At 27.9% G+C, this 12759-nt stretch overlaps 1 non-coding gene across 1 annotated transcript; it reads right to left on the bottom strand.

The window, feature by feature from the left end:
- Positions 1-7299: 7299 nt before the first annotated feature.
- On the bottom strand, positions 7300-7406 carry LOC139886850 (small nucleolar RNA R71). The gene has a single exon (XR_011772711.1). It is a non-coding gene; the product is annotated as a small nucleolar RNA R71 (small nucleolar RNA).
- Between the last annotated feature and the right edge of the window lie 5353 nt (positions 7407-12759).

Here is a 12759-nt window from a genome sequence, read left to right as displayed (position 1 = left end):
AGTAATTATAATAATATTATAATAATATTAAGTATGATAATAATTATAATACTTAAGATTTTTGAGAAAAGTAATAATGTTAATAATTCTATTAGTGATAATAATAATGATATTAATGATAATAACTATAAAAATATTAGTTTTATTGTTAATGATAGTTATGGTAATGATTTTCGTAATTACGTAATAATAATAATACTTATAATCATATTAGTGGTAATAATAATAATAATCTTAAAATTAATATTAATGATGATAATAATATTTACAATTATATTAATAATACTCATTTAAATGATAATAATATGTAATTGCATTATTATAGTACATTATTATAGTATTATTAATAATTAGCTTAATCATAATAATAATAATAACCATATTGATAATGATAATCATGTTAATAATAATAATTGTAATACTAATACTAACACTTATAGTAATGATAATAACAATTGTAAATATGATGATAACACTAATATTTAATGATAGTAATAATAGATTGTAGTACAATAGTTATAATAATACTTAACTTAACAATAATAATAATAATAATATTATTCATTTTTGTAAAAATAATATTTACTACTTAAATTGGTAATGATAATTAAATAATAATAATAATAACAATAATAAAAATAAAAATGATAATAATAATAATAATAATAATTATAATTCTAACAATAATAACATTAATAATAATAATTAGATTAATAATAATAATAAAAATAAGAGAACTACCTTCAAAAGAACTCAGTTTTTAAAAAAAATATGTTCCGAGCCGGGCTCGAACCCGCGACCTCCCGTTCACACATAAACACTCATTACCATCCGTTTATTTTTGTTTTTCTGATTTAATACCCTATCAATTAATTAAAACCCGTATTCTTTTCTGTTGATTTTCTTCTTCATCACACCAAAACAACTAGTCGACCAGAAAAACCCATTCCACAATAACAATAATGAATTAAGGTTTGAATTAATATTATAAACGATCTGTGATGGATACTTTTGTTCAATTAATAAAAAAAATAAAAGTTCTACTGTAAAACGAAGAATATAAATAACTTCATGTGTGATTTTGAATTTAAGACAGTCTTAGATTGAAGTTATAAAATGAAATTGATAGTAAATCGTTCCTAGAAGCTTTTTGAATCATCAATTGAATTTGAAACATCAACAACGATTCGAATTTTCGCGAAGAACAATCGGTTGACTTTTAAAATTTAAATTTTGACTACAAAATTGGGATTCGACAGAACGAATTAGGATTTGAAACTTTTCATGAAGTTTAAGCGGATGATTCCTAATAACTTCTCATTTATAGATTTTGAAAATTGGTTATAAATCAGGTTTTGGCTAAAAATATACAATAACAGAGTTACGAGCCTTATTTTCTGAGTTTTTTTGTTTTTTAATTTCCTTTTCTTCAACAAATTACAGTAGATATATATGGAGTACAAGTTGTTGATGGATGCTGTAACAATATTCGATTGAATTTGTTTGCATTAAAGGTTGAATTGGACGTGTAACAAAAATCTGACAGGGACAAAACTAAAATAAACCTCGATGGTGATATGAAACAGATTAGGATCTTTATTCGATCAGACAAAAAAATAAAGCTTTCGAAAATGACTTGTAACAACTCGTACTTCTTGTTTTTGCTATCACTGTCTAACGAATTCAGAAAAAAAACGAAACAGAATTGTCCTTTAATAGATTTTACATATATATAATCAATACTAATAATTAATAATTATATTAATAATAATAATAATAATAATAATAATAATAATAATAATAATAATAATAATAATAATAATACTAACTTCCTAGTATATATATTGGTATATAATGGTGTGTATATATATATATATATATATATATATATATATATATATATCTATTTATATTTTTATATATGTATCTCTCTTATATTTATATATTTTTTATAGATTATAATTAATATTATAACTATGATAATAATTCTCTTAATATTATACATAATAATAATACACATTTATAATAATATAATAGTAATAATAATACTACTAATGATAATGATAACAATTACCATAAATGTATAACAATTATATTGTTAATAACAATAATACTAATATTACTAATAATAACAATAATATTAAGAATAATAATATATCAATATATATATATATATATATTAACTTATTCATACTAGATTTCATATATATATATATATATATATATATATATATATATATATATATATATATATATATATATATATATATATATATATATATATATATATATATATATATATATATATATATATATATATATATATATATATATATATATATATATATATATATATATCTTGTATTAAAAATAATAATATTAATGATACAAATATTAATATTAATATTAACATTAATAATAATAATTAAAGTAATTATAGTAATATTAATATAACAATCATATTTTTAATGTGTAATTATATTTAACATATTAATAGTATATATTATAATTGTACCACATATAACATATGTCGAATATTATTTATGCATTTTAATATAAATACATTATATAATATGTGTTTGTATATTAAATATAATTGTCTTATATATATATATATATATATATATATATATATATATATATATATATATATATATATATATATAAGTATTATATATATATATATATACTTTATATATTATATTCTTTTATTAAAATAAATCTCGGCATATAATATCTATAACCTTTATATATATTCCAATATACATATGATAATTATTATTATAGAAATCATTTATATATATACATAGATTTATATTAGTAACAACTTATTTTGTATAATATTTTACATATTTAATTTTAATGAGTTAATAACATTTTATAATTTCTCATACTTACATTTATAATTATTTATATATTTATATATGTTTATTTGTTTACAAACAATTGTTCGTGAATCGTCGGGAGTAGTCCCGGGTAATTGAATATATATATATATATATATATATATATATATATATATATATATATATATATATATATATATATATATATATATATATATATATATATATATATATATAACAGTTCAAAATTTTTGAAATTCAACCTCGTAGACTTTTCTTATCGTGTCAGAAACATATATAGATTAAAGTTTAAATTTGGTCAGAAATTTCCGGGTCGTCACAATTATTTGATATTTGCACATACATTGCTAGACGTGATTTTACTTATGTGGTTTTGTTTATGACATGAGAAGTTATGTTACTTTTGTTGGTTATGCATGATGTTTGAACGAGATTATTATTACATTGAGTGTTGGATTTATTAATAGTTGATCATGCTTAGTGTTGTTACTACCACTGTTAAATAGTGATAATGATACTAGTTGATAGTGCTCCAAATGAACATATATTTAGGCGCAATATCCTTCCAATATGTAAAGCTTTTAGTTGCAATTGTTCAATTTTTATGTAATATTTGTTTAAATAAATAAGTGCGAAGACAGAAGACAAAATCGACGATTTGAAGACGCAAATGACTAAAAAGCTCAAATGTACAAGATACAATCCAAGTGGTTCAATTTATTGATGATTAACGTCTAAAAATGACAAGAGTACAAGCCGCGAAACGCAAAGTATAAGATATCTAAACATACGAAAAGACGTTCGAAAATCCGGAGCCGAGACATAAACCAAGCATTAACGTACGAGTCAACGGAACTAAAATTATAAGTTAACTATGCACAAGAATATAATATAATATATATATAATTATATAAAATTATATATATTATATTATATATTATAAAAATACAGCAGCCCACATTTTAAAAAAGTTTGTGAGCTGAAATTCGAACCTCAACGATCGCGGAGCTGCAAGGGGTAAAACCTCCACGATCGCGGAGCAGTCAGTCTCAAGAATTGCCTATAAAAGCCAACGAATTCATACAATGAAAGGCATCCCTTTTTCTACTTCAATCTCTCAATTTATATTTATATTTATATTTTATAATTATAATTATAATTTAAGTTAATTTTAGTAATAAAGTTATGGTTTAGTTGGGTTATTGTAAGAAATGTTTTACGGGTTTTAAAGTCTTAATTCTGTCCGTGTAACGCTATGCGATAAATAATCACTGTAAGCTATGTTCTTCCTTTTTCAATTAATGTATCGTAACTAAGTTATTATTATGCTTATTTGAGCCGAAGTAATCGTGATGTTGGACTAAATATTAAAGATGGGGTTATTGGATTTTGTACCATAATTAGGGTTTGGGCAAAAGACCGACACTTGTGGACATTGGACTATGGACTATTAATAGATGGGGGGTATTGTCTAATGGAATGACAACTCATTGGAACCTGTCGAACCTATCTTCAAATTAGTTAATCTAATAATTATTAAAATGATTATGCATGTCCTATTTAGTGACGTTTATGCGACATCTTTTACCATCATTTAATTAATTATTCAGGTTGGGTAATTGATTATTCATTCTGATCAAGTGGGTAAATTAATATTCATATCTCATTAATACAGGGGTGGATTACATACAAGGGTAATTGGTGTAATTGTTAACAAAGTATTAAAACCTTGGATTACACGCAGTCAATAACCTGGTGTAATTATTAATAAAGTATTAAAACCTTGTTACAGTTTGAATCCCTAATTAGTTGGAATATTTGACTTCGGGAATAAGGTTAATTTGACGAGCATTTTATAATTATGACCGATGGACTATTATGGTCAAAACCCAGATAGGTATCAAATAAACCAGGACAAAGGACAATTAACTTAAAGTAATAAATTAAAATCAAAACGTCAAACATCATGATTACGAAAGTTTAAATAAGCATAATTCTTTTATTTTATATCTCATCGTACTTTTATTTACTGTCATTTTATATATCGTCATTTAATTATTGTTATTTATTTTACACACTTTAATTATTGTCATTTATCTTTACGCTTAAAATATAAAATCGACAAACCGGGCATTAAACGGTAAATCCCCTTTTATAATATTACTACCTATATATAATTCTATATATTTTATACAAATATGGTTGTTAAAAATATAGTACATAATCATTAGCTCCCTGTGGAACGAACCGGACCTACTGAAAACTATACTACTCTACGATTAGGTACACTGCCTATAAGTGCTGTAGCAAAGTTTAGGTATATCTCATCCGTAAATTAATTAAAACTTGTGTAGTTTGTAATATATTTCGTCGCATTTCATAGTAAACAATAATAGTATTTCGTACACCTCCGCTCACACATCAAGTTTTTGGCGCCGCTGCCGGGGACGCTAAAATGCTATATTTTTAATTTTTATTAGTAATAATATAATTATATAAAAAAAGAAAAAATATATATAAAAAAGTAATAAAAAAATAAAATATATATATAAAAAATATATTTATAAGAACTTTGTTTATAAAATTAAAAAGTATTTTTATTTAGACTTTTAAAATATAATTTTATTTTTATTTTTATAGATTTTCTATATATTATTTTATAAAACTTAAAAAACAAATAAACACAAAAAATTCGTACCGGGCCAGAATTAAAATTCGAAGCCCAAAATAAACTAATTAAAAGATTGGGCCGAACTGCTTAAGCCCAACCAGACAAGTCCTTTACTGTACATTTCCGCAATCGCGGTTCTTCGAGGAAGAAAAGCTCAGCGATCGCGTAGTTGTCTGACAGGACTGTAACCCTAGCATTTAATGCGATTTTAGGTTTTATTATTATATTTATTATTATTATTATTATTATTATTATTATTATTATTATTATTATTATTATTATTATTATTATTATTATTATTATTATTAGGGTTTAATTATTATATAATTTTAATATAATTTGTATTTTTAGCTTTAATTATTATTATTTACATATTTATATTAATCCTTTTACATAAATAATGTAAAAATAATCTTTTTATAAAATTTGTATTTTTATCATTTTAGTTATAATTTATATTTTTATCGTTTATTTCGTAATATTTGTCGTTCGTAATTAGTTTTAAGTTAGGTTTTGCCGTAGTTATTTTTATATTTCTAGATTTTTAAGATTTGCCATAAAATCCCTTAAGTGCTCTTTCTTTAGAATTAAGATTTAGGCGCTTTAGAATCTTGCGATGCAATTTTTAGATTTTAGTGCCTTTTAAGATATTGCCGTTTTGGATATAGAATTTCTTTTAAGCTTTAATACCTTTAGACGCAACTTTTTAGATTTAGTTTTTAAATTTTTAAGTTTCGACGCTTTACTTTCTTATTTTTATTTTTCGACTTTTTACTTTTCGACGTTTTTTTTTCGACTCTTATTTTTCGACGCGCTTTTTCTTTTTCATTTCTACGCTCTAGTTTTTAGGACATAGAATTTTCTTAATCTTCTTTAAATTTTTACGAAAAATTATTGTAAGCAATTAAATTGATAGACATCCAAATTTTCTGGTTCGTAGTAATAGTTGGATTTGTTAGTGGTGAGTTGTGGGCTTCCGATTTAAAGGGTCCTGGCTTGGCTATTTGAAACGTGGGCAAAATCAAAAAAGTCTATTAATTTGATAACTTATATAATTTTTATCTTTATAACTAATAGGATATTCAGTGAATGCACCGAGCAAAACGTTCACCACCTTTCATACGTTCACCACATGTAACTCGATCAAGACATCTAGCCAATATTGTCGCCGCTGATTTTTCTTTAGAATCATCATCAAGTCGAACAAGTACTCCAATTCAAATTTCCGATAATTCATCTTTTGAACCCGACTTCACAATTGAGAACCCGGAGGATATTCAGGGACAATTCCAAGATCCTAAACCACTAATCATTCCTCCAGAACCACAAATCGTTAAATCAGAATCTTTTAGTGATTTGGATTCAACAAATTCGAATATGGCAAAAATGGAACCTCAAAGTATGGAAGACCGAATGAGAGCCACACGCACGGGCCAAGGTAACGCCATTATTAAGCCAGATGTTAATGCGCCAGATTTGGAAATCAAAGGACAAATCCTACACATGATCACAAATCAGTGCCAATTTAGTGGTAAAACAAAAGAAGATCCAAACGAACATCTTCGAACTTTTAATAGGATTTGTAATCTATTTAAAATCCGAGAAGTTGAGGATGAAACTATTTATCTTATGTTGTTCCCCTGGACTTTAAAGGGAGAAGCCAAAGATTGGTTAGAATCGTTACCTGATGGGGCGATTGACACATGGGATGTTTTAGTTGAGAAATTTCTTAAAAGATTCTTTCCGGCATCTAAAGCCGTGAGACTTCAAGGAGAAATTGCCACGTTCATGCAAAAGCCAAATGAAACGTTATATGAAGCGTGGACAAGATTCGGAAGGATGTTGAGAGGATGTCCTCAACACGGTTTAGATACTTTTCAAATAGTGCAAATCTTCTATAAAGGTGTCGACGTCACCACACGAAAAGACATCGACACAGTAGCTGGTGGTTCCATTATGAAGAAAACCGCAACCGAAGCTCACAAGACATGTGATAATACAGATTCCAACTCTCATGAGTGGCATCAGGAAAAACATATTTTTCATTCATCTAAAGCGGCTAGAGCCGATTCTAGCCATGACTTTGATTCCGTTTCCGCAAAAATAGATGCTTTCGAAAGACGAATGGAAAAGATGAATAAAGATATTCACGCAATATGAATCAATTGTGAGCAATGCGGTGGACCACACTTAACAAAAGATTGTCATATTGAGCAAACGATGGAATAACGTGAGAATGTTTCCTACATGAACCAGAGGCCGGGAAATAATTATCAAAATAATTATCAACCGCCAAGGCCAAACTTCAATCAAAATCAAAACATTCTTTACAATCTAAATGGACCCAACAATAACTCATATAACCAACAAGGTCTGAATAACCAACCAACTCAAAACAACACTTTCAATCAATAAAGACCTAGCTTGTATAAACCACCACAACAAACCGAAGAGAAAAAGTCAAATCTGGAAGAAATGGTACAAAAGTTAGTTGAATCTCAAACACAATTTATTGCAACTCAAACCCAAACGAATGAGAGGTTTGATCATTCATTTAGAACTCAACAAGCTTCCATTTTGAATCTAGAAAAACACGTAGGTACTCTTGCTAACATGATGAGTGAGAGTGAACAAGGAAAGCTACCGAGTGATACTGAAGTAAATCCTCGGAATGAAAATGTTAATATGGTGTCAACAAATTCTGAAAAACCAGTACCAGAAGATGGGAAGATTTTAGATGTGAGTAACAATGAAGAAGTTACACCACCACCATCACCCGAGTATGTAAAGCCGTGGTGGCACCATATAGACCACCCATCCCGTTTCCAAGAAAAGGAGTTGAGTATGAGCAAATGATAGGTAATACAATTTGTGATACCTTAGGAAAAAAGAAGAAGAATAAGAAAGTGCAAGAAACAAAAACCGTAAAAATAAACCCGGAGAAGACAGTTCCACCAAAACCTCCACCCGGGTTAGGTGATCTGGGTGAATTTATTGTTCCTTGTCTACTTAGTGATTGTGTCATGTATGATGCACTAGCAGATTTAGATGCAAGTGTGAGTCTTATGCCTCTTTCATTATATAAGAGATTAGGAGTAGGTGAGTTAAGTCCAACAGAGATGAGTGTTCGACTCTTTGATCAAACCATTAGGCACCCAGTTGGAATTGCTGATAACCTACCCGTTTAAGTAGGTAATTTAACCTTTCTAGTCGAATTTATTGTCATTGACATAGAAGAGGACTCAAACATTCCTCTAATTTTAGGTCGACCATTCTTAGCGTCTACCGGGGTGTTATTTGATGTAAGATGTGATGACCCGGAAATTTCCGACCAAATTTAAACTTGATCTTTATATGTTTCCGACACGATAAGCAAAGTCTGTAAGCTTGAGTCTCAAAAATTTTGAACTGTTTCATACATTCAATTGACCTTCGACTGCTCTTGACGATTCATGAACAATTAATTGTAAATAGATATGTGTGTATGTATATATAAATAATAATTCGAAATATAATTTGAAGTATTATATGTTGTTATTATTAAAAATTAACAAAATAAAAATAGGATATTATAATAATTATTATTTAAAATATATCTCTATATATAAATAAAGTATATTAAAAATACATATTAAATGATTATAATACTCGTTTGATGTTTTGAATGATATTAATGTAACGACCTGGATTTTTCCAATCGTTTTATACTTATCAGATTAATATTTACATATATAATTTCTGACCAACATGATAAGCAATCCAAATTGTTGAGACTTGTGTTTTTGAAAAGAGTTTTACACAACGTTTGACCGTCCAATTTGACCGATGATATCACGAACTATATAACATACGATAATTATACGTTTGTGTATATATATGTATTTATATATATTTAACATGATCTAAGGATGGTTTAACATCTCATTGTGTACTAATGACAATGAGTTATAAGTATATTTTGAAACTACTAACTTAAGTTTTCAAAACGATAACTATACGTAACATTCTTTGATATATATACTTATAACCTATAATGCTTATACATGTATCGTATATATAATGTATTTAATCACTTTTTAAGGACTTAAATACATAAAACAATATAAGTATATTCACAAAAGATAGCTATATTTGAATTCTCATTCCGTTTCCTCAAGATTTCTATACGTATATCTAGGGTATATGTACCCGTATCATACCCAGCTTCTATATGTATTTACTATTGGTATATACACATTAAATTAACATCCTAATCAACATTATTACTACCCTAGATATTAGGTAACTAAGATTTGTCAAGTAGCATGAATTATTAGTAAGAAAACAAAATTAGGAATCCTTTTCTTTCTTTATAAACTAAAAACATTTTTATGAATGAACACCATTTCTTCACTCTATTTTCTCATACCTACACCCTCATTTCTCTCGAAAAATACTCCTAACTTCATACTTGATCATCTCCAAGCATTTTCCCCATCATTTAGCTTCAATTACAAGCTTTAAACACCATAAGAAAACTCTTTTAAGAACATATCAAAATAACCACCCATTTGAAGAAGTATACTTCCAACCTTTTGATCTAACTCCACCACTCTTTGATTCCAAGATTTTTTTTTCTTATCTCTTATAGTAACTTTGTCCAAGTAACTTGAGGTAGTAACCTTGTTCATAATCTTGTTCGATTCATAATTATATAGCTATCTTATTTTATGTTGTAAAATTTTAACAACAAGAACATAGTTTGAATGATTTCAAACTTGTTTGCAAACTAAATAGATCCTTCTAACTTAACTTTTAAAATACTTCAAGACCTGTAATATATCATAAAGATATGCTAACTTAACAAGATATAACTTGGTTTTACAAAGAACACCTTAAAAACTGAATCTACGTCGTCGAAGTGCAACCGGGGGCTGTTTTGGGTTGGATAATTAAAAACCATCTTGAACTTTGAATTGGAAGTTTATATTCTGGAAAAATGATATTTTTTATGAATATGTTAATATATAAAAGTCTCATGGTGTAACTCAAAGTGTAAATATTTTTGTAAAAATGATCATCTAGATGTTGTTTTTACAACGGAAATGATCACTTTCATAAGTTTTATCAAAGTTTGACCTATAACCTGTGATTTCGAATACAAACTAAGGTATTTTCAGTTCATATTCTTAAACTTTGACTCGATCCAAGGAAGTGTCAAGTTGAACCAACAAAAACGGAGTTGTAATGAAGAAACTACGACTAAAACAAGATTGGGTATCCGAAGCTAGTTTAGCTACGAAAATATTTGGAGATAAAGTAAATTAATCATATCTTTTCTAATTAATATGATATTTTATATATAATTACTTATGATTTGATTTTACATATTTCAGGACCACCCGTAAACAACACGAGAAGATTAATCATAAGACCTCATGATTGTACGCAACACGTCATTTAACAACACGATACTTTATGTACGCAACACGTCATTTGACAACATGGTACCATGGGTCGAGATTAATTCTGATCAATACGAATACGATGGGGTCTTTATTTATTTATTTATTTTATTGAGCAACTAATTGTGGACCACTAATATCGGACTGCTAACTACGGACTAAGAAAATATTAAAAGTATTATAAGTATATATGTAACGATTAATTGAAAAGAAAATATGTTGATATATTATATATATGGTTAGGTTCGTGATATCTATCGGAGACCAAGTTGAGTTAAATACCTTCAAGGCAAAAGTGAGTATATAGTCCCACTTTTAAACTCTAAATATTTCGGGATGAGAATACATGCATTTTATGATTTACGTTATGGACACAAGTGATTAAAAATATATATTCTACGTTGAGTTGTACCACTGGCATACTTCCCTGTAGCTTGGTAACTACTATTTACATGTGGTATTGTAAACGCTAATCCTGTTGATAGATCTATCGGGCCTGACAACCCCAACCGGACTGGACGACCAGTATTCAACGGTTGCACAGTACTTCGTTTTGGTGACTACACTTGGTACAGTGTAGTGAGATTTCATAATAAAGGGAATATGCGACGTTGATTAAATGTTAAGTATGGTTATCAAGTGCTCAACCACTTAGAATATTTTTATTAAAACGTTTATGTATATGAAATCTTGTGGTCTATATTTATAATGCTGCTAGCATTAAACCTATATCTCACCAAATTTATGTTGACGTTTAAAGCATGTTTATTCTCAGGTTCCTAAAAGTCTTCCGCTGTTTGAATATATGTTAGAGAAACCATGTGCATGGAGTCATACATGTTTTATTCGAGGAAGCATTGCATTCACAAAATCATCACCGTGTATTTATTTTGACTGCATTGTCAACGGAAGTATTCTTGTAAACTGTTATTTACGGTGATTGTCTATATGTATAAATCATCAGATGTCGAAAACATTGAATTTTAAATATTCATTTATGGTATATCTTTTCAAAAGAATGCAATGTTTATAAAACGTATCATATAGAGATTAAATGCCTCGTGATGTAATCATATGTTATTGTATTCGTCCCTATGGATTGGGTCGGGTCGTTTCATGTGGTATCAGAGCGGTGGTCTTAGTGAACCATGTCTGCATTAGTGTGTCTAACTGATAAGTCGTTAGGTTGCATTAGTGAGTCTGGACTTCGACCGTGTCTGCATGTCAAAATTTTGCTTATCATTTTGTGTCGAAAATCATCTACTTATCATCTGTAGGAAATTACCTGCTTATCATCTTAAGTCTAAACGCGTCTTACTGCATTCATTGCATGAATGGTGTATAGACAAAATTCATATCTTAGCGTATTCGCTAATTCATATCTACGCGTATCTGTTACTGTAAACTTTGTCCGACATATTCCGTAAATCCCTCTGTAATCTATGAGATCTTTTATTCTATATATGTGGATATTCTATATAATTAGAATACCACCCGATAGCCGGAAAATCATTTCATATCGAAAAATCCTTTATTCAATCATACGAAATGGAACTCGTCACTAGTTGAAGTCCCTCGGATTCCGATATGGAATACCACTCAAGCTCCGAAAGCAGTGTGACCGGAATGGATCAACCAATCAGTCATCATCTATTTTGGATGGATTGGGGATGGGTTCGTAGCCTCCTCAATCATTGGAGACAAGAAGAAGGTGATCCCTTCCATCCACCAAATTGCCCTCTTGACGATGAACCTGAAGCACTTACCGGCGAACCTG

The sequence above is a fragment of the Rutidosis leptorrhynchoides genome, chromosome 1, assembly GCF_046630445.1.
Source record: "Rutidosis leptorrhynchoides isolate AG116_Rl617_1_P2 chromosome 1, CSIRO_AGI_Rlap_v1, whole genome shotgun sequence".
Lineage (NCBI taxonomy): Eukaryota > Viridiplantae > Streptophyta > Magnoliopsida > Asterales > Asteraceae > Rutidosis > Rutidosis leptorrhynchoides.
The sequence above is the reverse complement of the archived record's forward strand: the minus strand, read 5'-3'. Positions and strand labels throughout refer to the sequence as shown.